The sequence below is a fragment of the Labeo rohita genome, chromosome 24 (genome assembly GCF_022985175.1).
Source record: "Labeo rohita strain BAU-BD-2019 chromosome 24, IGBB_LRoh.1.0, whole genome shotgun sequence".
NCBI lineage: Eukaryota > Metazoa > Chordata > Actinopteri > Cypriniformes > Cyprinidae > Labeo > Labeo rohita.
In genome coordinates, this window is record NC_066892.1 from 27,571,980 (window position 1) to 27,577,979 (window position 6,000).

Below are 6,000 nucleotides of genomic sequence, written 5' to 3' on the forward strand. Positions count from 1 at the left end.
ACAGTGGTGAGTAAATTGTTTGTGAGTTGTTGTTCTGGAAGTGGACTTCTCCTTTAAAGACCAGGGCATTTAAGGAGGTCATCCTCCAGGGGTTAAACAGAACAGATGTGACAATTTGTCATGAACTTGGACATACTAAGTACTAGAATATTATACATTTGCTGAATTAAATCTAGGGTGTGCTCATTTCTGCAATCCTTCATTTAAACAAAATTGGCTAATTTACTTTACAGAAAATATTGGCATACATTTTTTTGTTTTAGTAAGTATATGTGTAATACATTTTGACATCTTTCCCTGAATTATATTAATGATCATTAAGAAAATTGTGTACTTATATACATATATACACAGACACACAGGGGCAGGAGGCAATTCCCGACTATAAATGAGTGTTGGGTATTAGTTTTAGTACCATTTTAATATGCAGTGGCACATAATATTTTAAAGGAAATTATTACTATTAAGATAATTTAAGGGGGCAAAAAAGTTTTTTTTTTTTACTTTTGACTTATCAATATTATAGTATATCATAGTTATCAATATTATGTAGTATGTATGCTGGATATGTTCAAAAAGTACTCTTACACAAAATAAAATCATGAGGAAAATGATCAAAATCATTCAATCTGATTTTTGCATTGGTCTGAACAAGCAGACAGGCTAAATGAAAATGTAAATCCACTCTCTGTCAGCAGGTGGCGCTGTAAACAAAGCAACACTGCGCTTATAAACACTTTAGGCATTACATGGAGAGTAGATAAAAAGTTCATATAATAAATATGTTAAACAATATGTTGCATTAACTTATTTCATCTAATTTACACCTTCTTTTAAAATGATATTCATCATTTAGAGAGATAAAATGCAAGACAGAAACCCATTTACACCATACTGTCAATTTTCATATTATTATATTCATATATTTACATAAATGTTAAACATCTGACTGGCCATATGAGCAACATACTCTGGGTTCATGGATAACAAACTCATTAACAAACTTAAAGGTGGAGTATTTATTTTTTCAAAAACGCTTTTAACTGTCGGGCCAAGTACCAAAACAAACTTGTAGCCAATCAGCAATAAGGTGCATGTCTACTCATGATGGGGAGGAGAGAGCTCAGTGCACAGGACGGACATTAGCCGAGCGACGACAGAAAGATAGAGATGGCGGATAAAAAACAAAAGAGGAAAACGTCTGTGGGGCAAAAGAAGGCTTACGCTGCGTTTCCACTGGCACATAGCGAGCGTGGTGGAGTGAGCTTTTTCAATTCATTCCTATAGAAGTTGAGCTTAAATGCTTGTGTGGTGCATTATGGGATTGAAAGCGGCGTGAAGAAACCGTCAAAAGAGGCTGAGAGCATCAAAAAGGTTGGGCATTCCTCAATTTTATGCAAATCTCAAGCGAAAAAAAACAGGTGACAACCATTCACTGTGAAAAGTAGGCAAGGCAAGATTTTTATATGAGTTTCCGAGAATTGCGGAACTGGTGGATCACTGAGCTGAACATATCATGCAAAAATAAAAAAAATGCACTTTGCATGCTTTCATTATATGCTATGGCACCCTAGATGGCGCCAATAAAGTGTTTTGTTTGCAAACCGCCGTTAAAAGAAGAAGATGAAACGCAAACAGGGTGTAAACATTGTTTTCAGAGACATGCTGTGCCCTAAATTTCACACGTTGGCGTTGTAGCGTTGCCAGCGGTACTAGTGCAGATTTGACGCTGTAGTGGAAACGCGCCGTTATGATAAGGCAACGCCCCCAAGAAGGGTGTAACTGCGGCCTGGAGATCTCCAAATGGGGGTGGGAGCTCCAAAATAGGGCATAGCTTCCTCCCGTTGTCAGACAGGCACATGACACGCATGCTCAGTTTTTTTCCCCAATCCACTTCAGCGCAAACTCCACCCCACAGCTGATTCTAAAGGTTTTATTGTTTTCAATCACAATGTTGATTTCCTACACTATACTACACAAATGCTAAACCCTAAACCTACCCCACACCTGACCCTAACCTTAACCAGTGAAAATGACTGCACGGTGGGATTGGCACTGAATAGCGTAGTAGATAAACAGTTAATAAGATTATGCAATATAGGATCACCAGGCTGTTCCGTAACTCCCCAACCGGAGCTCACCGAACAATGGGACCTTTTTAAGTTACACCCAGCGTCACTACCCCCTCCTATCCTGCAAATTTCAAGTCCCGGGATGCCCCCGTTTCTTAAAACAAAGCGATAGAGTAAAACTTTTCCCCTGAGCTGCGCTGGGATGGCTCATGGGAGAGCTTGCGGGTGATTCCCTTATATCATTAAGCAGAGGTTCAAACTCCAGTCCGAACACCACTGACCACAAGCTTTGGGGCTCTGCTCTCACTGAGCATGTTTATTTATGTAGCATATTTTATTTTATTTTAGATCAACTAGAAACAGTGTTTAATTACTAAAGTTTCATTTTGAAATGTAAGTCAATAACAATTGGCTGAAGCCAGAGCCAATGGTGAAAGTCTTTGCACGACGAGACCCTGTCCCATTTTGGAGGTTCTGCCCACTTTTGGAGTTCCCGCCCCCATTTAGAGATCTCCGGTCTGCAGTTATACATACTTGATGCCCCCCGTTTCGAACTGGAATTATGGCAGAAAATCATGTGATGTCCACTTCGCAGGGCACTTACGGTCGAATAGAACACGTCGTTTGTGATAAGAGATACATACGAAATATGCAGAGTGGGGCGGGCGCAAGGACTGGGATTGGGAAAAGCTGCGATAAGGCAAGAAGTAGGATTACGTACGTATGTGTGGGGTGTGTTTGTTTTTGGTGATTTCAAATATCAATATTGAATACCAGAAATCACTTACCCTACCTTAAACAAATTTAATGGTTTAATGCAATTTAACCTAAGCAAGGTTTGGCTTAGCTCTAAAGACATGCAGGATAGGTGAATTGAAGACACTAAATTGCCCATAGGTGGGAATGCATCTATGTATGTGTGTGTGTGTGTGTGTGTGTGTTAACTACTGTGATATACTGTCCATCTGTCCAGTATATTTCCCATGCTCAAAAAAAAAAATTTGTTCAGCGAACTTATTAAAGTAATAAAATTAAAGTAAACTTTTCCACGTAATTTCCAAGAATGTTGCTCTTCTGCATAAAGTAATTCAAAAAATGGTATAAGAAAAGTCTTAATTATAATTTCAAGAGGTCCTAAATTTGGGGAGCAGGAACACGATATGGCTTAATGTGACATTTACCCCCGGTTTCACAGATTAAAGCTTATCTGTCCCAGACTGTCTCAACAAAAAATATCTTGCTCTGACATATCTTAAAATATGTCAGTGCCATATAGCTCTGTCTTAAGATGCACATCTGTAACGTTTTCTTCTAAGGCATTTTTATAAAAGCTGCTTAAATATCTTAATTTAACTAAGACCTAATCCTGGTTTAAGCTAAGCCCCGTGAAACTGGGCCTCAAACTTCAAAAGATTTCATTGAATAAACGTGGGTGCTGCACATTTCGAGGTCAAAACACAGCATGTGTTTTGTATGATTGTATCTCTGAAGGGAATTAACTTTTCTTTAGATAAGTTTAATGACGTTTACATTTCATCTGATAAAATAGCATTTATGAGTGCTGTCTTTGTCTCTGAACTGTAAGGCATGTGTTTTACAGACATTTTACAGTTTAATATGTTACTATAGACATTCCCTTATCCGTAGATGCACGGAAACTGCTGAGGGTAGTGGTTAAGGGACTAGGTTTCTGTAACTAATAAGACCACTTTGTACCCTTCAAAATCCTTCATTCCGGAGGGCCCTTTGAAGTGACCAGTTTTGAGCACTTTGTTTAGTTTCTAACAACCCTTTCAATATGGTGGCCACGATTGCTTTCACTCCAAAGTGCCCTTCGGAGGGCGATATATCCAGGTTGGAACGCACCGACTGTCTCACCAGGGTTAAAGGCACATCAAATTCTGTTCTCCTCTGAACCACAAGATGGCGATATTCTTTTTCTTAAACAAAAAGCACTTTTCTTAAAGGAGACATCCACTTCCAAAACAAAGATTGACATATAATGTACTCACCCCCTTGTCATCCAAGATGTTCATGTCTTTCTTTCTTCAGTCGTAAAGAAATTATGTTTTTTGAGGAAAACATTTCTGCATTTTTCTCCATATAATGGACTGATATGGTGCCCCGATTTTCAAAAAGCATTTCAAAATCATCCTACATCGCTGCAGAAGTACCAACCTAGTCTATGCAAAGTGAACATGCAAAGAAGATCAAACACCCTAGACAAAAAAGGTAAAACAGCGATATAGGGTGATTTCGAAGTTGAGGGAGAACATGAGATGGGAGTTTTTCGACATACAAACTGTCATGAACCGGAACAAAAACAGTCCAGGCAGAGTAAGACAAGACGAGCATTTGGCATTAAAAAGTATATAAATTGTATTATGTTTATTTAAATAACCAATTGTTTCGCTAGATAAGACCCTGCTTTCTCAGCTGGGATCGTTTACAACCGCATTGGGGATCATTTGAAGCCACATTTAAACTGCCTTTTTCCTCAAAGAAAACATAATTTCTTTACGACTGAAGAAAGAAAGACATGAACATCTTGGATGACAAAGGGGGGAGTAAATTATTTGTAAACTGTTGCTCTGGAAGTGGAGTTGTCCTTTAAACATTCAGTAGCCGTCTCTAAACATTCACGTTCAATGCACGAACTTGACTGTTTCATGACTTCATGACAGGGACAGAAACGCAAATTTGATTCTGCAAATATTTAGGTGTTTTCACAAGATTTATGAAGCCAATTAGAATCAATAAAATTGTATTTTGATACAAATGTCTTGTTAATAATTTTAAAAGTTTTGTTCAAGGTAAATTTATCAACACATTTTTAAGTTTGGTTTTGGGAGTTAAAAAATAGTAAATAAATAAACACTGGGGCTAAAGACACAATAATTGAGGTAACAATACATAGCTGTCTGACTTTGACATGACAGATTCAGATGGTTAATATTATTAATAATAAATCTTTAGAGATAATCACCATATCTATTATAAAACCCTTTAAAATACAATATTAATCGTATCATATAAAAAGATAATTTATTGTTATTACTGTTAAGCCATATTAAATTAAATCTTTTTCTAATGTTTCAAAATATTTGTTTTTAAAAACCAGCTGTCCTGAATTTTTTAAATCATTTTAATTACAGTATATTTATTAAACAAAAATAAATTATTTGATCAAAATAAACAAAAAATAGTACAAAATTTAGCCATTATTAGGCAAAACATATTAATTAATTAAGTCTTTTACCCCAAATGTCTTTACTCCCTCGCCATCTAATACATTTCTAAGATTTTTCATGCACGTATGGGAGTGGTGAAAAGCGTATTTTCCTTAAAATGTGCTTTTAGTGTTGTTGTATCTTATAATCTACAAGCCCACTAGATGGCGGCAGGTCCATTTCACTTTATAAGGCCATCGAGGGACGCTCATCATTAAAGCCTTAACCTTCATTGCTCATTCACATGATCATAAACTGTTTTCAAGAAAACAAGAGTTAAAATTCACTGTCTTGCGTCTGTTTTTTTTATTATTATTATTAACATTTAGCGTGTAGCTACAACATCCCATACAATTTTTCAGAAACATTTCAAATGCATCATAACATAACAATAGAAAAGAAAAGGAAATAGAAATGCTACATAAGGATCAGTTGTAGAAAGATATACATTTTAAATTTACATAAGATGCTAATGTATAATAATAATAATATTAATATAGAAAATGTACTGTGGTGAGTAAACACCACTAAGAACTGTGTTTTTATATGAAAATGTTTAAGGAAGAGTATATTACAATTATTTTAGTTGCTCTGCTGTTTTTAGATTTTCACATTACCACATCTATCTAAATTTTAATCACCTTCTTAAGCACCGTGGATTTGTGGATATGAAATGTGCTTTAAAAAGAAAATTTCTG